This window comes from Oxyura jamaicensis, chromosome 5 (genome assembly GCF_011077185.1).
Source record: "Oxyura jamaicensis isolate SHBP4307 breed ruddy duck chromosome 5, BPBGC_Ojam_1.0, whole genome shotgun sequence".
Classification (NCBI taxonomy): Eukaryota; Metazoa; Chordata; class Aves; order Anseriformes; family Anatidae; genus Oxyura; species Oxyura jamaicensis.
The window spans coordinates 25,968,145-25,991,589 of NC_048897.1; the positions used below are offsets into that span (position 1 = coordinate 25,968,145).

Below are 23,445 nucleotides of genomic sequence, written 5' to 3' on the forward strand. Positions count from 1 at the left end.
TTTTTTTTCTCCCACACCATGCCTTGTGTTTTCTTAGATGATTGTTTCTTCCTAAGGTCACTAAGATGATTTCTAAGTACTTACATTCTTCATGAAGGTACTCAGCAGTTTGGTTCCATGGGAACAGTGGTATAAACTCATTTAATGAGAAAATACAACCTGCTGCTTGACCTACCCTGCATAATTGTAGGCTGGCATAAGACCAACTTCAGTCACAAATTTTGTGGAGCCTGATGTACAATACCACGTAGATCCTTGCTCCATCTGCTCCTAGGTTTACCTGAGCCAGGTGCCTAAGAAGAAGAGCAGGCGCACAAGTTTGCTTGTTGGAGATTAGGAAGGGACCATTCAAAAAAAATTAAAAAAAAATAAAAAAAAATGCATGCTGGATCATAGCCATGTAAAACAGAAGAAAACATCTATTGTAAGTAACTTTATAATGTTTAAACTTGAATGAAACTCCTAGCTTTCAGGTCTTAGGCAGTAGTTCACAGCTGCAGACCTCAAGGATTCTTCCCTAGTTCAATGCGACTTTACACGAATACAAAATTCTGAGTGTCAGGGACACTTTGGGACCTACATGGAAGAATCCCATGGGTTAGAGCCCTAGAAGGAAGGGGGATCCATGAGAGCGTGTCAATATTCAAGCATCACTTCCTCCAAGTTCAAGATCAATGTATCTATATGAGTAAGAAGACAAGCAAACAGGGCAGAAGATTTGCATGGATGAGCATGGAGCTCCTGACAAAACTCAAACAGAATAAACACAGCAATAAGCACAACAAATCCTGAGACTGGGCTTATTGGGGATTACAGACTTTCACTAAAGATTGGGAAGACAGCATAAACATTGGAGTTACTTCATGATCATGGAAATTTTCCATAACTTTGGGAAACTAGAGGTCAGTTGTGCTGTCAGCAAATATCAAGTTAAGTACTACTTTGTCTTCTGACAGCAGTCACTAATTCCCATCTCTTAGTCCTGCAAAGCCACACAATCACAGTGTCACCCTTGTCAAGCATATTCTTGTGATCAGTAACATTTCATGGACGCAAGCTCAAGCCAGCAGACAAGAGCTTCCAGGAAACACTGTCTATCAGTATCTTGGGATGGTTTTATCTTCCTGAGTGTAGGAGTTAATTTAATACAAAGCATCATATCTCAAGGGCGGAGAAGTCAATGGAAAGATCTTCATTGACTGCAGCTGGGTTTGGATCCACCTGTCATCCTCATTTCACTGCCTCTGGCAATTTTATTTATCAGCTGACACAAAGTGCTCTAAAATAGGGCTGTAGCTATGTGTAACACAGGGCGTCAGGAGGAAAGGCCTGTGCCAGGCAAGCAGGAAATCAAAGAGCCTTCTTCAGCAGCACAGGGGGAATAACTCAGCATCAAAGTGGGCCACCCATTATGCTTCATATCTCCACGTTTATTCTTATCAGCCTCTGCTAGTAAACAGTGGTAGCAGTAGTAAATACATAGGAACTTTCCTAAAATATGACTAAAAGAAATTATAAAGAATATTTATTTTTGCAGTGTCAGGGCTCTCCACCTTTATTAGCATCAATTCATCCAGTTTCCTTTTTTTCCATGAAGTTTGCACTGTGATTTTCTCTCTCAGCTCTCTCCCTTAATCCCATCTATCACAGCAAGCTTGCATGTACTGGAATCCTTTGTCAGTGTTATCAGGACACTGGGGATCTTCATACCGTATTTCATGTTGCTTTATAAAGATAAAGTGTCACTTAATGAAGGCTAATCCTTTTTAAAGTACAGTTCCCAGATACTGAGTTGCTGGATTTTGGGGCCTGCTTTTGACCTCTATCTGTCTACCAATCTTCAGCAAAACTTAGGAGCGACCTAGCAGGACCCAGGAAAATGAAACCATTCTTTATGGATTAGATTTTTCTGTGAATTCTGGGATATAATTAGATAGGGTATGGTTACTGTTAGGCTCAGAGAACAATATTATTAACCCATGATCTTTATATGTTAGGATTTTGTTGTTTCTTCAGACAATTTCAGAACACTTCTTTCTTCAACTTTGTTTGTTTCTTAGATTAAAAACACCTTGATTAAGTACAGCTTAAGCAAACATTGCTATATTTTTATATGATCATTATTTGTTACGCAAAACTAAATGTGCATTGATGAATGTTAATCACTTCCCTTTGGGGGTAGGGGAGGAGATGAAGTCATAGGTTAATTAAAGGGAATATGTAGATAAAATTTCCACAGTAATGAAACAATGTGTTTTATAGTTGCATATCTGTACTCAGACCAGGAGACTTCCCTTTGCTGGACACTGTTACCCATTTAAACATAAACTTGTTCAAGTCAATGCTAAAAAGTCTGCTTTGGCTGGCTAAATGAAGCATAGCTGGGGTAACTCCAAGGGGCTGATTTAGACTGCTCAATTTAGACCTAATCAGATGTTTGAACCAGCCAGGGACGTGGAGGTTTAGTATGGTCAGCAGTACTACTTCTGGTACCTTCATTATCCTATATATTTCTGTGATTCCTCATGAAGATAGACCCCTCCCATCCCCCATCCTGTTTTTGCATAGGGATTGGAGAGGAACAAGGGAGAAACTACTGAACTATAAGGACCAGGTTTCTCTTCGTGGTGAATGTCCCTGTATAGAATTATTTTCCTATGAGGTATCTCCCTAATTTCTAAGATCACAAATGTTCTGCCAATGGGGAGTACATCAGTGTTCATCAGATGGACATTTAAGGCCAGGACTCTGTTTTGCAGCAGCAGATCAAGGTTGGAAATTCTGCTGATACAAGCTTGAAGAGTCCAGGAACATGAAGAGGAATATGGAGTTCACCATGGAACTCCAATGTTCCTGGAGGAACATTTCTTCCTCCAGGAAGAAATCCTTGCCTATTCCCGCAGGAATTACTTCAGAGCAGGCAGGGCTGGAGATGAATAAGAGTAGGGAGAATGAGCAGCTGTTATACCAAAATCAATCAGGCACGTGCCCTAGGAAAGGGGAAGTGAAGGAAATGTGATCAATTGTAGGTTAGTGAGGTTGCTTTGCCCCCAGGGAAACCTGCCCAGTAGCCTAAGTAGTTAAAATGTACAACATATTGTTTGCTTCATTGTGGCTACTTACGTGACAGCTCTCAAGGTGAAGGTACCATAAATCATACATTTTTTTTGGCCAGGATACTTAAAAGTCTGATATAAACAGGCTCCTGGAAAAAATGTTACACCACTGGAATGGCCAGGAGTCATTTATTTTATATGTTTACAGCTTCTCTTCCCCATATTCAAAACAATCTGGTTTACAGCTAAATGTGAGTTGTCATGGGACTTTGAAAGCCAGTAATATCAATGGCTTAACAGTGACAGATTAGCTAGCTATGGAGAACTGAGGTTCTTATTTCTCAGGAAATCATTATGCATTTCATTCAAAATGTTTTTCAAAATACTTATATGAAACCATTATCCTAAGTTGCCCCTTACCCCAAACCAATTTCAGTTTGTCTTGGAGCTGTCAACCGCTACAGAGCAGGACTAGCAAGTTCACAAAGTGTGCTGCAATGAGATGGGGAGGGTAGAACAGCAAAAACCTGATAATAGAGCAGAAATAAATAATAAAAAAAAATAAATTTCTCAAAGGATCTCTCCTTTTTGTTATCTAAAAGGCGGGATCTTATTTTATTTTAAATTAAAGAGGATATATCACTCCAAAAGTTAAAGTACTACAAAATCTGCTGGAGCAGTGCTACCCTAAGGCAGTGTGAAAGGAATGGGTTAATTCTACATGTGAAATTCTTAATCCTGCAGATGGTAAAGAGTGCTGAATTTAAAAAAAATCTTAAAAGGTTAAATTTTAGTATGACTGGAGGTAGTCTGCAGATTTCATTAAGACACAGGAAAGTGGTGTCGATTTGGCTGAACTTGTGGTAGCTTACCTGACAATCAATCAATAAATAAAGATGACCTTAATTATGCCAGAAAAATACTACATTTGGAAAACTGCTGTCTGGGTATTCCCACTGGGATTCTTGGACACCTGACAACCATGTAAGAAGTTCCTATGCTTCCAACAGGAATACATAGATTGTTATGTTAGAGCAAACAGAAAAGTCATGTAGAACTAATAAATAAGTTTCAGAGTCTATCTGATGGTAGCATAAGAAGATTACAAGTGGGGAAAAAAAAAAAAAAAAAAAAAAAGATAAAGCATTTATAACAGGTTACATGCCTCAATAGTTCCTTATCAGGTTATGTGAATAGCAAAGATTAGACAAGTGCCATTTAAGAGTATAACAAAGTGTATACAATAGAAGGATTTAGCAGTGTTGACACTTTCAGGAAACCAGAAGGTAGGCTTTCCTACATATCTTATTAAATCATTTTTTTTTAAAGCACTGTTTGATTTTCATTAAAAAAAAAAAAAAATCAGTAACAAAGCTGTCTGTGCAGAAAACTATCCACACAGTCTTGGATAAAGAGGAGTTATGTCTTAATCTGTCAGTGTTTCTTGACAAATGGACAGAACTCCTCTTCAGCAATTTGTCGTTTGTCAACTAGTCCTGAGCCACGGAAGCGTATAAGCTGCTTAGTTCACTGATTGGATTTCAATGGAAAAACCAAACCAAGAGATATCCAACACCCACGTTGGTTTAAAATGAGACTTTCAGCATGGTAAAAGGGAAAAAAGTTTTTTTTTTTCCCATCAGTTTTCAGTTTATTTGTTATAGTATTGCAGTTTAAGTTTATTTAAATGCCCTATATATAACCATACAACCATAAACGTGTTTTTTCTTAATTTTAAATATAATCCACATATTGTTTGTACTGATATAATTTATTATTACAATATATTTTATGTCCCACAACATAAAACGTAAGCAAAATTAATGTAAGTTAAGGTCGCCAGAAGTTGTATTTTTACCTTGCTGAAACATTTTTTCCTGATTAAAAGTATCATTTTCTTTGGCATAGTCTTTCAAAATATTCCTTTTCTTTCTAAGGTGAAAGTCCTTCAATGACATTTTAATTAATATTTTACAGATTAACTCCAGTTCACAAGCTTTAAGACATTATGCCTTTAGTATTCTGCATTTTCACAGTGGTTTGAGATGAAATGATAACATACTACTACTGTGTGCAACATTTGCTCTAAACTCCTACTAGATTTTCTGAAATTGTAATTGCAAAAATCCAGAAATGGATTATGATTTCTAATGGAAAAATAGTACTTTTTGCCTTCAAAATGCATTCATTTAACCTGACATGATACCTTTATCATTTATCCAACATTATTTGTAATTATGACTTATCTGATAGTCCTCCACAATGTTCTGATTTGTCTGGACCTAATGCAGGTTCCAACAGAGAGAGCAGTAATGCTTAAAGCTATTCTGTAGCTCCTCCTTGGTTAGGAGGAAACCGGTATGTGTGCATCATCTCTGAACATGTTTTCCAACAAGTACAGATCTTTAAAGCTAGTGTTTATATTCCATGTTGGCGTGTTAAAATCCCTCTAATATGCATACAACTGCATAGAAACAATTTAGTTCAGGTTTATCCTCCACACAATGAAGATAACTTAGTAATTTGAGTAGATCACTATAATCACTGAACAATTACTATAGGAATTAATATAGATTACCATGGAAAAAGTACCAACCAGAGAACAAATCAGAGGATCTATGTCAAACCCTGTGGATGTCCGCTGCACTGAATGGGAAGCTGAGATATACATCCTCTCAACATCAGCCATGTTTGGTTTACGACAGGCACCAGAGGACTTTGAGGCTTGTGAAATAGCAAGTGATGCCAAGCCTGGCTTTAAGCATATATTCTCCTTCACATGAGGAAATTTCATGCAACTATAACCTCTTCTGTCTTTTCCTGACAGACTTTTGATAGGTTTTCACTGTGCCCTGAATGATTTCTCTTTTCCTGTGTATAACAGCATTACTTGTGGCAAACTGACTAGTCTCTACAAATCATTTGCTACATGTTCTTAGAAATATAACAGATCCAGAAAGGAGTTTAATTAACCTCTGTGGTCAATCTGATAAGGCACAAACTTATTTGCAACAGTAGCACTGGCTAAATACAGATGGTTTAGCTTGATGAGGACATGAGCAGTTAATATGTCCTTTAAACTTTTACTTTCCTCTACATACCATTTTGGCATTTGCCTTTTATGATATCTCCCCTGCTATGAAATTTTAGATAGATGCAAACTCCTGGGAGGCCTGTGGCATGCAGTTTAAATCTATGCATATTTCTACCCAAGGAATGAGAAATTATCTGATGCATTTCTCTGGCTTCATTTTGCTGTTTGTATGATGATACTTTCTTGAATGCATGTAATACTGGTGAATCACTTTGGGGATCCTTTTTGATGAAAGGAATCCCAGGTCCAGAGGCTAGGCTGGATGACCTGGGCAAGGAAGATGTCTTTGGTGGAAAAGAATCAGGTCAGGGAACACTGGAGCAGACTGGACATTCACAGGTCCATAGGCCCTGATAGGATGCACCTGCAAGTGCTGAGGGAACTAGCAGAGGTGATTGCAAGGCCACTCTCTATACTCTTTTCTTGATCATGGCAACTGGAAGAACTTTCCAAAGACTGGAAGAAAACAAATATCACTCCTATATTCAAAAAGGGCAAGAAGGAGGGCCCAGGGAACTACAGACCAGTCAGCCTCACTGCTGTCCCTGGCAAGGTGATGGGACAGCTAATCCTAGAAACCATTTCCAGGCACATGAAGAAGCAAACCATAAGGAGTAGTCAGCATGGCTTGACCATGGGGATGTCATGCCTGACCAACCTGATAAGTATCGCCAGCAGAACAAGGGAACCTTGTTCTTCCCCTCAGTTCAGCACTGGTGAGGATGTATCTGGAGTGCTATGTCCAGTTCTGGGGCCATCAGTACAAGACAAGCCTGGACATACTGGGAAGAGTCCAGTAGAGGGCCACAAGATAATGAAGGGCTTGAGGAGAGGCTGGGAGAGCTGGGCCTGGTCAGCCTGGAGAAGAGGCGGCTCAGGGGGATCTTATCGATGTCTATAAGAACCTGAAGGGAGGATGTAAAAAAGATAGAGCCAGCCTCTTGTCAGTGGTGCCCAGTGCCAGGACCAGAGGCAATGGGCACTAACTGTAACACAAGGGTTTTCATCTGAACATAAGAAGCTCTTTTGTACTGTGCCGGTTCACCTGTGCTGGGTGGCCCTGCTGGAGCAGAGGTTGGACCAGATGGATACAGAGGTACCTTCTTGCCTCAACCATTCTGTGATTCTGTGAGAGGTACTATCTAAATGTATTTTTTTTTATTATTTTTAGGAATACTATTTTTAACTTTGTGTCAGCAATTATATGAACAGACATTTGAAAACCCTAATTCTCTTTGAAAATCAAGACATAAGCCAGAACTGTCACATGCATAGTTTGAGCCTAGAATAAGAGGAGCACAGGAGTTAAAAGCAAGAAATGCTGGAAAAGATTGGCAAAGTCTATAAGATTTCCCCACTTTATACCTTCCCTTTTTGAGAGAGAGAAGAGAGAACAGAAAAGAAACTGGTTGTTGTCTTCATTCAAAGCCTATCATATTCAAAAGGGTAGATGATGGTAGATGTCACTACCATCATCAGCTTTGACTACAGCTTTCTTTGTAACATGGCTTCCAGCAGTCCCTGTCCCTGCCAGACCTGGGAGCCTCTGCTGGCCAAATACACTCATTTTGTGCCACTGAGAACAATATGATGCTGCATCTGCAACCCATTTGAAAAGAACTGTCTAACTTGTTCACAAAGAGTTCGGTCACTCTTGCTGTGTGCTTTAAGGGATGCATACACCAATTTATATTCACAGGACTAGAAGTGTTTTGTGTGCCAGAACTATTCAGTCTTATTTTGGAAGTAGATCGGAACCTGGCTTCAATGCACAAGATTTCTGCAATTGCCAAAGAATGAAGATCACTTAGAAGGTATCTGTACTGATATTGTTGTACTGATAAGAGTTGGTTTGTTTTGCCTTCCACCAGCCACCTTCCTCAATTTACATGAGGTCCTGTATCCTGCACTGAACCCATGCACACCATGTGCTTTTCTTGAGTTAGCACCAAGATTCCTGCCAAAGGTCGTATGATGCCAAAGGGGCATCCTCTTGCCATGTGATCTCCATCGCTGCGAGGAATGTCTCTGCAGGAACTTTCTTCTCCTCCATGAATATCTCTACTCCATGCAGAAAAAGAGAGATGGTATGCTGACAGGTCAGAAGCCAGGAACAAGGAAGTATGCAATTCCTGTCCATCGGCTTTCTGCGTTAAGATCTGCACGTGGGTGAACTCCCAACACTCTGCAGAGAGGGGCTGGCTGGCAAGTCAGCATCAGGGTCACACTGCTACGTGGAAGTGAACAGACCTCCCTCCATGGTCAGGCTGTTAGGAGTCAAGTAAAACAGCTTCAGGTTGAGATGCAAGGCAGATATGGGCCCTAGACCAGCGTTAAGGACAATGTAACTTCTACTATACCTTTAGTGACACGGCAGAATTATGCAAAACTAGCTAAGAACAGATGAGGACAGAGTCTTCACTCAATATATTATTTTACCCCACTGTCTGCAGTGGTTAAGTTTTAGGGAAAGCAGCAAGGTATTGTCTTCCTCCAGAAAACCTTTTCTAAGAGATAATTTCTACAGGAAAAAAAAAAAAAAAGACCAGAAACAGAATGAAAACTACTGGAATAAATGTTTCTACTATCCAACCTGCAGCATTTTCTACACTACAACTACATACATGTGTCCAGTAATGACACTATCTCACCTTAATTCAGGGCCTTTCATCCTTTAACTCTCGGCTTCACAAGTTTTTTTAAGAATATTGTGTGGATTGGTGATTTCTATCTGTACAAATGCAGAGCACAGAGGAAAAACTGCAGAGGAGAAGATAATACTACCACTATGTTTAGTTGAAAATAGTTGGCAAGTTTCACAGCCATAAAATTTGCTCCAAACTGGAACCAGACCTCCATGAGATTAGTAACTTCTCCTTCACTGAATTTATGTGTAATCTTAAATTTTGATCTGTAAAATTGTTCTTTATGCAAAATGTCATCTTTTAGTGATATGCATGATATATGGGAACAATGTCCAATGCTGGGATAAAAGCTGAATGAGTCACTGAATCATTTATGTCACCTATTTTTCCCTAAAGGTGCTATTCAAATGAGCCAAGGGCCACTTCTGCCTTGTTTGCCCAATATTTTTTTGTTTTTGAAAAGTCAAGATTCGTGGTATTTTTAGGTCTACTGGAAAATCAACAACAATAACAAAAATAGCAAAGCAATTCTATGTGGCAAGTTATTCTAGTTTGGACTACTGCTCTGAATTTTTGAAGGATTACTGGTACAGTATAAGTATATTTAGGAATGTAGAAATCATCTTGAAAACATCAAGTGTTACTCCACTATCTTCAGTGATTAAACTTCAGAGAGACCAAAACAGAAAAGAGCAATGTGCCCAATACTTCTGTCCAAAGACCTTTCCCTAAACTCTGCTACTGGCATTCACTTTGACCAATACACATTGACATTTTAATTTCTAGGGATATTAACTTATACCTTGCTGTTGGTTCTCTGTTTTTACCTGGACAGCAAGGTTCATGGAAACATTCACGTACCATAATCTAATCACAGATGAGATACTGTAAATGAGAGTTGCGTGACTGTACTAAAGTGGCTCAACAGGTTTTGGTTCATGTCTAGTACAGTTCTGAGTGCTTTTGATTTACAGTGACATCCCATCAGATTTCCATCCAAAAGGACAATTTAATATTAATTTGGAAATTTCTTACAGCAACCAGTTCCTGGTTTGCTGCAGCAAATTCTTCCTACAATTGCCTTATTTATTTGTTAGTCACACACAGTAAGTAATGTTTTGAACAATTTGGAAAATCCTTTATATTTTCTTTCTCTCACATCGAAGTAATGTGCCAGTGAACTAACTGGATGTGACCTTCTTTGCAGTTGTGTTGACCTGTTTTCACAATAAACTTTCAGTTGCCTACCTGTTGCTGGCCCAAGTGTGAGAGACTGAGCTTTACTTCCCCAGGTGAGACGTGCTCCAAAAGCCAGTGACATTACTGTGCATATTTCCATTGACTTCAGTGAACTTACTGTACATTGCTCATTCCTTGGCCATACAACTATTTATTGATCAATGCTTTTAGCATATAACCAAACCAAAATGATTTAGCAGGCAGTCTGTCTACATCTATGCACAGACAACCTGCTAGCCATGCATCAGGAAGATGTAACATTTTTGATGAAATTCATGAATACTGCAGTATTATCTATCTTAGAGGAAGTTCTCTTTGCTGTCAGTTTCAATCAATGCTTATAGAATCATAGAATCATAGAATATTCTGAGTTGGAAGGGACCCTTAAGGATCATCAAGTCCAACTCTTGACACCGCACAGGTCTACCCAAAAGTTCAGACCATGTGACTAAGTGCACAGTCCAATCTCTTCTTAAATTCAGACAGGCTCGGTGCAGTGACAACTTCCCTGGGGAGCCTGTTCCAGTGTGCAACCACCCTCTCTGTGAAGAACCCCCTTCTGATGCCAAGCCTAAATGTCCCCTGCCTCAGCTTAACCCCGTTCCCGTGGGTCCTGTCACTGGTGTTAATGGAGAAAAGGTCTCCTGTCTCTCGACACCCCCTTACGAGGAAGTTGTAGACTGTGATGAGGTCTCCTCTCAGCCTCCTCTTCTCCAGGCTGAACAGGCCCAGTGACCTCAGCCGTTCTTCGTACGTCTTCCCCTCCAGGCCTATCACCATCTTTGTAGCCCTCCTCTGGACATTCTCCAACAGTTTCATGTCCTTTTTATACTGTGGTGCCCAGAACTGCACACAGTACTCGAGGTGAGGCCGCACCAGCGCAGAGTAGAGCGGGACAATCACCTCCCTTGACCTACTAGCGATGCCGTGCTTGATGCACCCCAGGACACGGTTGGCCCTCCTGGCTGCCAGGGCACACTGCTGGCTCAAATTCAACTTGCTGTCTACCACGACCCCCAGATCCCTCTCTTCTAGGCTGCTCTCCAGCGTCTCATCGCCCAGTCTGTACGTGCAGCCAGGGTTTCCCCGTCCCAGGTGCAGGACCCGGCACTTGCTCTTATTGAACTTCATACAGTTGGTGATCGCCCAGCTCTCCAACCTATCCAGATCTCTCTGCAAGGCCTTACCACCCTCATTCGAGTCCACGACTCCTCCAAGTTTGGTGTCATCAGCAAACTTGCTCAAAATACCTTCTATTCCTACATCCAGATCGTTTATAAAAATATTGAAAAGTACCAGCCCTAAAATGGAGCCTTGAGGGACCCCACTAGTGACCGCCCGCCAGCCTGACGCAGCCCCATTTACCATAACCCTTTGGGCCCTGCCCGTTAGCCAATTGCTCACCCATTGTATGATGTTTTTATTTAGCTGTATGGTGGACATTTTGTCCAGTAGGATCCTATGGGAGACCGTGTCAAAAGCCTTGCTGAAGTCCAAAAAAATCACATCAGCTGGTTTCCCTTGGTCCACCATACGGGTGATCTTATCATAAAAGGAAATCAAGTTAGTTAGGCAGGACCTACCCTTCACAAACCCATGCTGGCTGGGACCAATGACTGCTTTGTCCCCCAGGTGCGCCTCAATAAGTTCGAGAACCATCTTCTCCATGATTTTACCAGGCACTGACGTGAGACTGACAAGCCTGTAATTGCAAGGGTCTTCTTTCTGACCCTTCTTGAAAATCGGCACAACATTTGCCAGCTTCCAGTCTACCGGGACCTCTCCAAATTCCCAGGATCGTTGAAAAATAATTGAGAGAGGTTCCGCGATGACGTCCGCCAGCTCTTTCAGCACCCGGGGATGAATCCCATCCGGACCCATGGACTTGTAGGGATCGAGGTGGAGTAGCAAATCCCGCACACGTTCAGGGTCGGTTGGGAGTTTGTCATCCCCACCGTCCCGGTCCTCCAGCTCGGGGCACCCTGGGTCCCAAAGCCCATCATTGGCAATGAAGACAGAGGCAAAGAAGGCGTTAAGCGTCTCTGCTTTGCCTATGTCATTGTCTGTGAGAAGACCTTCCCTATCAAGGAGCGGCCCTATGTATTCTTTAGTTCTCCTTTTTCCATTCACATATCTAAAAAAACCCTTTTTGTTTTCTCTCACAGACACAGCCAGCTTCAACTCTAGGCGTGCTTTGGCCACACGAACTTTCTCCCTACAAACACGAACAGCATCCCTGTATTCTTTCCATGACACCTGGCCCTCCTTCCAGTAGCGAAACACTCTCTGTTTCCGCCTAATCTCCATTAGAATGTCCCTGGTCAGCCACGCCGGCCTCCTGCTTCTCAACATCTAACTGAAATCCAGCTGGCTGAAACAAGTTCAAGAAAGGCTGGTGGTGTGGAGAAAACTGAAACTGACATTTCTGTGAGAAAATGGAAATTTGAGCACCTTTGAAAATAATTTTAGAAATGTGATAAAGACCTTCCATGATTAGTAAAAGATACAAGCAGATAAAACTATGCCCATAAACACTGCTGAAGTGAAGGGCAGAACGGAACTTATGAAACTAATATTTTTTTACTGCAGACTATTAATCATCAAAAAGAGAAATAAATTATCATCAGAATAAACTAGATAATTGCATATAAATGTTCTCACTCTGTTTTTTTAACTGTGTTTTCAGGTAATTCCATTTTCTCAAAGTATATGGGAAATAGTCAAAAGTGTAGTGAGATGGTACAATATTTGAGAAGGGCTAGCTGTACTGCATTCCTTTACACAACCTCTTTTCCATGAGTCCTGAGCCCACAATTTTTATGATACAGTTCCTCTGACCTTCCTTCGATACTGTGTCATGAATTATATTGCTTGAATAGTACTATAAAAGAGCCTGTTTCTGTCCAGTCTCTACAGAGAAACAGACATCCTGTGGAACCATTGTAGACATCCAACAGGGGCAAGATGAAGTCCACTTTTTTTTTTTTTTTTTTTTCTTTTGTCTAATCAATCACATTCTAGAAATAGCAGCCATATGTGTAAACTGTTATAACTGTTATCCTTGTTGCAGATCTACTGGGAGGTGCTCCTGTACGTAGTCCCCTTTCATTCAATTTTGTTAACGTAAAAATATGCAATACAATGTAGTGAGGTTTGTTGTGGTTACAAAAGATAAGGATCTACACATCTACCCCCTGCCTTTTTCGAGGCAACTTTTGCCTCATGGTTTTGTTCCTTCACGCATGGGTACAGTATCTCCTGGTACCATTGAGTCAATGGGGTAAATACTTTGTCAAAAGGAGAATGATCGCTGTATGTGACTTTGAGTGGCATGCACAGTCACAGGAGCAAAAGAGGAACAATATCTCTTATCTGCACACCTAGCATAATGGATCACCAGGTCGGAATCTGACTGATATGGTTTGAAATAACACAGAGCTATTTTAAAATGCCCTGTATTAAATAACTCCACTAGTAAATTTTTTAGGAATATCTGAAAGTCTGTAATGCACATCATACATGCACACATAGGAACTGAAACATGGACCACATGATGGTGTAGCAGAGAACAGATTTTTAAGAAAGATGAATCTTGGATTATGTGAAATATGTTCCCCCAGTAAAAAATAAATATTATAAATACAACAAAAATCAAACCAGTGCCCATCTCAAGTGCTGAAAGGTGAGTGCTGAAAATATGTGCCAGATGGGTGATTACCCATGTGAAATTAGCTGCAACCTCTAGATAAGTGAAAATCAATTATTCATAAGTATGTAAAATCATTTGCCTTTTTAATAGTACATTGGTTCATCTTACTTGTGGGCAAGTTTGTGTGGATAAATATTCATCATTTCAATTAGGAATAACAATCGGCCATCTTCTCAAGAGGCGTGATTTGTTACTGCTGCACCAGTACAGCCCTTAGTGTGGCCATGACTATAGCAGCATTATACTCTATTGCAAGTGGTTCCCCATAGTGTAGAAATAAAGTCTAGATATCACTCACATTACATCCATGTTAGACATTTTATTCTGGTAAATGTATACAAATTCTATATACAGACAAAGCAAGCCTGAAGCAAAAACAAATTACCAAAATACATTGTCCACTTGGAGGGATACATCTACAATTTTGTAAAGTCTATGAGGAGAAAAACATGTCCAGTGAGCTGTTTTTATGTTTACCAGGTCAGGTTTCATGCAGATCTGCATGACTGGTGATTAGTTTGTGGTTTCTCTGATGGGTAATGAGGGTTGAGCTCACACAATAAGGGGCTCAACTCTTTTAATAGGACACTTTTTCTTTTGCTTTGTTCCCTATTTCTGTGGAGCTTGCAAGAATCTAGAGCCTTTGGGATTACATACCTCTGTCAGATTTCTCTGAAACTAGCCACTGACCTCAGGTGTTATCTGGGAACAGCAGACACAGACAGACAGACCCATGCTGCATCACTGAGTGACTTTAACTTCCACACAGAAACCTGCAGCAAGAAGAAAAGAGAGAGGTTTTATTCAATAGCCAGATGGAAGCAGCAGGTCTTTATACTCACTTAAATGTACATTTGTCCGATAATCTGCTTTTCTATTCCTCCTTCTGTTCCCAAGTTCCATACATCTATGAAGTGGAGCACCGTAACCTGGGGTAGAAAAAGACCTTAAGAGAAGAGATGCAAAACTGCACTTAGCACAGATGAATCTCCAGAAAGGCCCTGTGGTACTTGACAGTCCATGTTCTCTGACAGACCCTGCAGCAGAGCCAAGAAGGAGTGACCTATACCAGAGCAGCGACCTGTGGTGCTGATGCACAGTTTTCTCAGCAGTTTTACAGCCATCACGTAGAACAGCAGGGGAGAGAAGACTATGCTGTCTGAGGAGCAATGAGGCAAGATAGCAATGAAAGGTTTGTTGCTTTGCCTGGGCAAGGAGGGAGCCCAAGGTTTCCTCCCACACTGACTCTTTATACACTCCTGGGCAATGAACTTCACGCACCTATACAAAGAGTCCCTTCACTTGGAAGATCGCAGTCACCCAGCAAGATTCCCCCTCCCCCCAGGATCAGTTGCTTTGCAGCAACAAGGAATGGTGTAAAAAGCAGGAGAGGGAAGGAAACCTTTGAATGAGAGACTCCCCAGCAAAAGATGACAGCACAGCTAGGTCACATACTTTGCAGCACCTACCAGGTAGGTCCATCTGTTCCAAACAGTCCTTGTACACTGACTCTGTGTTGGAGCAAAACAAATCTCTCTAACATGGCATTTCTCTCCTAGCATCCTCTTTAGTCCCGTGTGACACAAAAGCAAAACAGGCCTGACTACAAGGACCAACGACTGCACTCCTTTCAGCCCATCCTCAACTGCCTTCAGTCCCTTACTCATTTCCAAGACGTAAAAGGGTCCATGGGGAGCTGCAAGATGATACCACATTGTTTTCTGCCACCTAGGACTGTTCAAGTAGCAAGGGAATTAGACATATATGGTTTTTTTTGTTTGTTTTTGTTTTTAAAAATAAAATACAATTTTAGCCTGCCAATGCTTCCTAGCTCTTTAGCATACAGAAAGAGCGATTAATCCTATGCATCCCATGTCAGTTTTAGAGTAAAAACTTGCAACAATTTTTTTATGCTTTAAGAAGGGACACTGATGAAGAGCTCCTGGAGTTGATCTTGCTGAACAAATTGCAAATGCATAGTGAATATAAGCCTGTAAAATCTTGACTAGGTCTTGCAATACATTTTCCAGGACCGATTGCCTCAGTATCATACAACTTTCCGGGGAATGAACTGCAATTGCTCTAATCTGATTTGCAGACTTTCAATGATCGGCTTTAGGAGAGAGAAGAAGGGGGAATCAGGAAAATGGTTTCAAAAGTCTGTTACCCTTATCTTGATTTGTGACTTTGAAGAATTTTAGCAAGACTCAAGGATGAAGCTATGCAGAGGCACTGACCACATTGACTAAAGATATGTTTACTGCTGGGGTGTTGGAGTAGATTTAATACAAAAGAAGGGATAGGCTTTTCTGGTCCATACATAACAACCTTCCTTCTAAGACATAAACAAATCCTTGTGCAATTGCTAAGTGACTTTCTTTTTTATTATTATTATTTTTATTTCCTTTTTTTTTTTTTTTTTTTTTTCACAGCCATGAAAGCATTTTGAATATTACAAGTGGCCACTTTTCTGACATTAAGAGTGCACCTCACCAAAAGTTGGTGGTCACTGCTGAAACAGCAATCAAAGTTTTTCTTGGACTCCCGTACGGCAATAAGTAAACAGAGGAAATGAGCACGTGCACAGCATGGCTGTATTTCTTGAATGATTCAAGTCTAAAAATAACACCAAAAAAAGAGGACTGCAGGGAAAAGATCAGAATACAGACATTGAATGTGACCATACCGGGTCTGTATTTTCTTCCAAGTATAGGTACTCTATACAATAACCTAAAATAATACTGTTCATGTCTTTACTACTTTGCTGTCTTTACTTTTCAGCAAATATAACTAAGCTATGAGTATTTGCCTTCAGCTGTCACCAAACACAAATATATTAAATTATTATCTACTATGTATCTAGTTACAGATATATATACAGATATTTATACATCTAAGCTCTGCAAAAAATAAGTCAGCATCAGTCCAGTGATCTAGTGTGACCGTTAGTGCTGATAAAGAAGAAAGAAGAAGTATTAGACCAAACTGGATGAAAAGAGAAAAAGAAGAAGAAAAAAGCTGGAAATTCAAAGAAAACTTTAATTCATGAGATAGCATATAGTGTTTTCAAAATACTAGTATATTCCCAGGATGCCACAGTTACTCAGTTAAAATGATACTCAGGAGAGTTATTTTCACTTAGCAAATTTGGGTTCTTCAGTGTGGGGCTTTGTTAAAAGTGAGGCTCCCCCAGCCAGTTCTCTGGCACAGATGGATCTTTCCAAAGGGTTTCAAGTTTACATGAAAACAATACACTATACTATTTGCTTTGAAAGGGAGAAGAGTTTGTTTATGTATTGGATTTCTTGATCATGAGACTGTCAAAACACAGACTTAAGAGGTACTTGTTAAACGTTTAAAGTTATGCATTTTACCAGCACACACATGAAGGCAGTAGTCATGGAAACCCACATAAACATTTGTTAAAGTGCAAATTCAAAGCCGGAGTGTCAAGACGTATTGGACATTTTGAATATCAGGAATACTCAACTTTAACAAAAATCAAAGATTTTGAACATGGAAAATGTGGAGTAAAAGTTACAGAAGTAAATAAGTCTCTAAAACTATTCAAACTATTAAAATGCAAAGATACAGAAATATATGCATAGAATATTCAGTAATGACAGGTTAGTTAAAAAGCTATTTTATTTTTTATTTTTATCTTTTTCAGTATTTATTACAGTACATTAGGAACTATTTTAAACAATTCTAATAGCTTAGGAGCTTTTAGTAATAACATCATATCACAACAGTTTTTCTTATCATACTCACAAAGATTTTTTCTTACATGAAGCAAGAAGAGCAGATGTTGGAAAGAAGAGTTATTTGATTATTTATAAAACAAATCTAATATGTTTTAAAGTACTTGCATTGGTTCTGTATTTTATACCCCTTATTTTATTGGTTAACGTTATAATTACATCACTTTCATATTATCAATATCACTAGAAACTTTGTGTCAAATACTAACTGTGTAAATGTTTTGAAAAATACTGCTTGACTTAAAAGGATATTTGTTGCTAAATACCTTTACTGCATAATTTAGAAAGATTTCAGTCTTACCACATGAATGTACTACAAGATTAATTGCTCATATTTTTTCCTTTAAAGGCAGCCATGTGACTGTCCTTATATTAAGGTAAACCATAATATACTTATTTTAGTCTCATGTTCAGTGTTCATACCCTCTTGTCTGTTCGTGCAATTATGCAGCCTTTAGCAAAACCACTCAAACACTAATTGGTTTCTATTTGCACAGTTCTATGGCCATTAGAGTTAAAAGCTTTAATATAGTGAATAAATACCTCTATATGACCAGCTGACTGCCATCTACCTTCACACACTGATGTATTGAAAAGCCTGATACAAGCTGCTAATTTCAGCACTCATTATATATGTTCCATGTCACATCAGACGATGTCCACAACAGTGACTTTGTTCTTTGTAGAACTGTGTTAGGACCTTCACTGGGGACAGGGCTCTCATATCACATGAAAAACTAGTTTAGTCCTGATTTGGAAGGACGTGTGAGTGTACAGAAACAGGGTAGAAACATAGAGCAACCACATTGCATGAGGCTCTTTTCACTAGACTTCAAGGTTATTAAATTTGGGCATGTAAGATTACACAAACACCTCAACTCACCTATCCTAGTCACCCCAAGAGAAAGGAATCATCTTCTAGAGGAGCCCATCTCTCTCTATAGACAAAGGAAGATCTGTATGAACCATAAGGCCAGAGTTCTATCTTCAGGACAGTCAGGTTAGGTAAAAGGAATCCAACCTAACATGATGGCATGTATCCTTAGAGATTTTGTCTTATGCAAAAAATCTGGATACTTTTAGAGATCAGCTGCAGCAGTACAATATAATTTACACTGTTTTTACATAGGTTTTGTGGTATGTCTGAACTTCGTTGTTGGTGGAGTGACAGCAAAGTAGACATGCCTTCAGGAAATGGGATGTCAGTTTGCTCAGTGATTCATGCAAGGCATGGAAAGTGTAGAAGACTTGACAGTGAGTGTGCTGAATGTAAGCTGAGTACTACTGGGTGTACACCATTGAGTGCTACATAAGTGTACTACCTACTTACTAATTTATATTGCACTTGTCAGCCAATATGAATGACTGAAAATAAAGCCATGGAAAAAAAAAATAGACAATACATAACAAAAATCATCATGGCTTAGGTTGTTTCTGATATTCTCTGATCACTCATTAAAAAAGTACCTGGTTTATGTGCAACAGCAGTACTTTCTCTAGTAAGGTGTACATGTTTATAACTTCATATTTATGACAAGCATATCTTGCAAATATTTAGTATTCACTTCTTAATTTTTGAGTATTTACAAAATGGGCATGGATACATGGTGCACTCCTGTTCCAATTTTAATTGTGACTCATTAAGTTGTATAGGAAAGACTCTTTATTAATGAATATCCCCTGTAGTGATCAGAAATTAATTCCTTTCCGTATGGACTGTAGAATATGAAAGGAGCAGGATTTGTTGTAAATTATGTGACAGACTACCAAGCCCTTATGTATTTTTGTCAGGTGTTAATAATTCCTACATTTTATCAGGACTGCTTGCATTCTTCCCCTTAATGTAATGTTTGTAGACATTGTACCCGTCCCTGAAATGCAGGGCAGAAAGTGGTAGTACAGAGATAAGGTGATGGCTCTGAAGAAGAGATCTTTTCATGTGAGCAAGAGGGCTACATAAGAGGAATAGGAAAAGGAGAGAAATTTATCATGCTGTGATGGAGTACAGAAGGTATGCAGGTATTGTTCAGCTGCCAGACTTTCTACATAGAGGCACCTGCCCCCATGATGAGGGACTGCAGCACAATTTCAGTTACTGCTGGACCTTCAGCTCCAGAAAGAAGGAACGAATCACATTTCTGCCCTGAAAATTGTCTAAAAAATGCCATTGTGAAAGAAATAACAGTTAAAAAGGCAACACAAAACCTTGAAGGCATTGTTTCCCTTTCTTGGGTGCTATGTAGCAAGAATTAGAAACCATCCCTGTTTATCTGGTGTTTATCTCAAATCTGCGTGAACTACCAAACATAAAAAGAAGTTGTTTGTAAAGAACAAATATGTTTCCTTATCTACTTTTTCTTCAGGCCACTGATTCTTAAATAGCAAACAAAAATGGTTTTGTGGCTTTGAGACTTATCAGTCTACATCAGAAATGTTTATTTACAGCTACAAGCAGTTTCTCGAAGTTGAGTGTATCATATGGTAAATTCAGCCTTGTAAGTTAAGAGTCAGCGCTTAAGCAAACTGATAAAACACCACTTACGTGAACAGTGGCACATTTATGCTTTTGACCCAACATGTTTACTTACAGATGGAGTATTTCTCTCAATCTAGAGGTTTCATTACATTACAGTAGTAGAATTATTTCTGAGCTCAACAAAGCTAGCTCAGTCTAGCCCCAGGGTAAAATATCAAGGATCCCCTTGGTTTATGAGAGGTGCTCACCTGTTATGGTTTGAATCATTTTAGTGTTTTCACTGCCCAACCTCCTATGTCTGGAGTACAAAAGGATATGAGTAACTTTGTCTTCAGAGGAAAATAAGGGTCAGAAGACATGCAAAGATCGGGTTATTATTTTAAAAAGGTTTTAACAAAGGCTTCAACAAAGGCTTCTAAACAAAGACAAAACAGTCACAATTGTACACAGCCTGCTCTGTCTTCATCCTTACTCACTCATCGCCATGAATTCCACCAGAAATATGAATCCCTGCCTCAAGTTTGCCAATCCTCATGCTTCTACTGCTCCTTTGGATAGTATTTTTCTTGATTTGGAGTATCAGCGAAGCTCCTTTACATAGCTCACCTATGTCACAGCTACATCAACATCAGTGAAGAGTCATCATGAAACATCACATAGACAGCAGTAAACAAAGTTCCCCAGCCCCCAGCCCCACACACCGTAGCTATCAGATCTCTCTGGCCAGTAGACAGATACTGAAGATGGTGTAACACAAACCTTGCTTGAGGAGGGATAGGAATACATTCCTCTTACTGGTGAGCTGTTGCTTCACTGTCTGTTGTCAGGTTTCTCGCACTTTCGTTGGAAAGCACTACTTAGCCACCCATTGCCAAATGCAACTTACGGGATTTGCAGGTTTGGCTGCCAGAGTTAGTCTGACGCATTCCCTTGCAAATGTGTCCCTGGTGTTTTCCTACTGTAAATGCATGGCAGCAATTCCAAGAAACCACAGAAGGTCTTATTGGATTGCCAGCAGCTGAGAAGACTCTATTTGGGAGTTTAGTTTGCTAGTGCCCCTTCCTCATACTCCAAGGGGAAATAGCCCTGAGAGATGAAATGTGCAGAGAATGAAGAAGGCCAGAGTGTGGGTAGGAGAGAAAGGTCCTCCCATGAAGGACATCTCTGTCTGTGAGCACTGAGGATGACTTCAGGTTTAGATTTTTGTTTTTTTTTTTTTTTTGTTGTTCCTTATGACAATAGTGGTTTTCTTTACCTCTCAACAATGTCTAATTTAGAAACCTAAATGACGAAAAGTATTCCCTTTCATAATCCATTCCCTTAAAACATACAAATCAAAGGCACACAAACTGAAATTAGAATAGTATGCAAATAGAAGCTTTACCTCTGCGTGTAGCTTATTATACACAGGTCCAAATCTATCCAGAAAGAGCAAAAAATAATAATAATAATAATAATAACAAACAAACAAACAAAAAAAAAAAAAAAAAACAGGAGAAAGGAAAACTCTTAGCAGAAAAGCCAGCTTCTTTATATTTTCATGTTTTTGGATGTTCTGTAGAAAGCCTTCCTCAGATTTTTCCTTTTCCCCTATACATACCTAAAAACCCAGCTCCTAACCTTTCTTCCATGATGTGCTAATATTCCCAAATTCCAACAGAAATAATTGGTCTTTTTCCACACATCTGTAATTCAGTAATATTTTAACATACTTTTCTGTATGTCAGCACTGCTTTGTGAGCACATTTGACTGGAGAGACAGATGGCAGAGTTACTCCCCTGCTTGTCTCAGCGTCACAGACTTTCTCTTTAGTCAGTTTGTGCAATTGCTAAGACACATATAAAGATTCTGTATCTTTATCTCACATTTTTGATTGGAACTTACCTAAACAGTCTCACAATTACAAAACTAAAACCAGGAAAAGGAAAGAAGTTGTACTTTCCTGTTATACATTTACTCCATCGGCAGCAAATCCTTACAAAAACTCTCAGTGGGGAGTTAACTTTGACATGGAGCATATCTCAATGAAATGTTTTAATGGACCGGATCCTCCACTAGCCAAAACTCAAGGTAAGTCTAGTGAAACTGAAAGAGCAAGGGTTGCTGACAACAATTGCAGATATGGCCTGTTATCCGTAGTTCAGATGCCTGCTTCAAGGCATGCCTATTTTTTCTTGCCTTTTTGACAGAAAATGAGGGAGAGAAGTCAGATAAGCAGGAAAGGATCTCCAAAATTCCCATGTACCAAATGATTTTATTTCACTGTAGCAGAGAAGGGCAAACTGGATATCCACCTAGGCAGGCTGGCGATCAAAAACCATTTTATATATATGTTTCATATATACGTTTCTTGTGTTAACTTCTCTCATGTAATTTTTGCAATCTTCATCTGTTGAACATGTTTTCTGTTTGGTAACTTGTATGAAGTGTTGCCTCCTTAGCTAAATATATAGATAAAATAGAAGATTGAGAGAAATTATATAAATAAGGTTATTATTTAATAAGTGAGTCACAGTTATATGAAATACAGGGGAATGGAGGCATCAGCTATGTATAAGTCAGTAAGATAAATACAGTCATGGGCTTCATTATGCTAAGAAGAAAAACGTATTAGTCACCTTCCTCCTACCAGCAAAAGAAAGATGTTATTTGATATCGCATTGAAACTCACTTCACTATTAATTTTCCTATTTTTTGATAACCAGAAGGTCCTTTTTCAGAAAGCCGGGCTTCTAACTTACCTTTCTCAATCCCATTTTCAGAAAAATCTTCCCCACAAAAACCATAGCCTAGAGAAAATCAGAAATAGGTAAAATGGATCCAAACATTTATTCTAAGTTTTTAGATTTATTCTAAGTCCATCTCTTTTTGCCAAAGCTATGATCCATTTTTTAAAACATCTTACTGTTTTCTCCAAGAGATCCAAGTGAAATGAGCAGAAGGACCTGTGCCTCGCCCTATGAAACTACAAACCCTTCAGAATTTTGAAGCTGCTCTGGGAAATTGAAGCACATGAATCATTTGCTTCTAGTTCAGCTCTCTTCAGACCACTTTTGAAACAGCTTCCTTATTTTTTTTTTTTTAGTCTGCCTCTGAATTTGTTCCACTTGTTCTCAGTTACTTAGACCCTGACACTCTTTTCTCCTTCCCTGTGTTCTCAGAAAGCAGAAGGACCAACAACCCTTGTTCATTCCCCATTTGCCCCTTCCCAGCTACTAATGCCACAGGCTGTTGATCTTTCAGACCATGTGCTCCACTACTGCACTAAAGTCAAGGGAGTTTTCAACATTATTCACCTCACTGAACCAGCAAACCTTTTTGTTGTGACTGACGGTCAGCTAGAGATATTTCCTTCTCAACTGCTGAAGGACTCACTGTGGTGGCATTTACAAATGCATAACTTCACAGAACCAGGAAGAGAATCTGAATCCCCATGCCACACACGGTCTGCGGTAAAATTTACA

General features: G+C 39.5%; 1 long non-coding RNA gene across 1 annotated transcript; it reads right to left on the reverse strand.

The window, feature by feature from the left end:
- Nucleotides 1–175: 175 nt before the first annotated feature.
- Nucleotides 176–23,256, reverse strand: LOC118167441. The gene is made up of 4 exons (XR_004751144.1): nt 23,227–23,256; nt 22,723–22,770; nt 14,586–14,672; nt 176–293 (listed from the first exon to the last, which is right to left on the reverse strand). It is a non-coding gene; the product is annotated as an uncharacterized LOC118167441 (long non-coding RNA).
- Nucleotides 23,257–23,445: the final 189 nt, after the last annotated feature.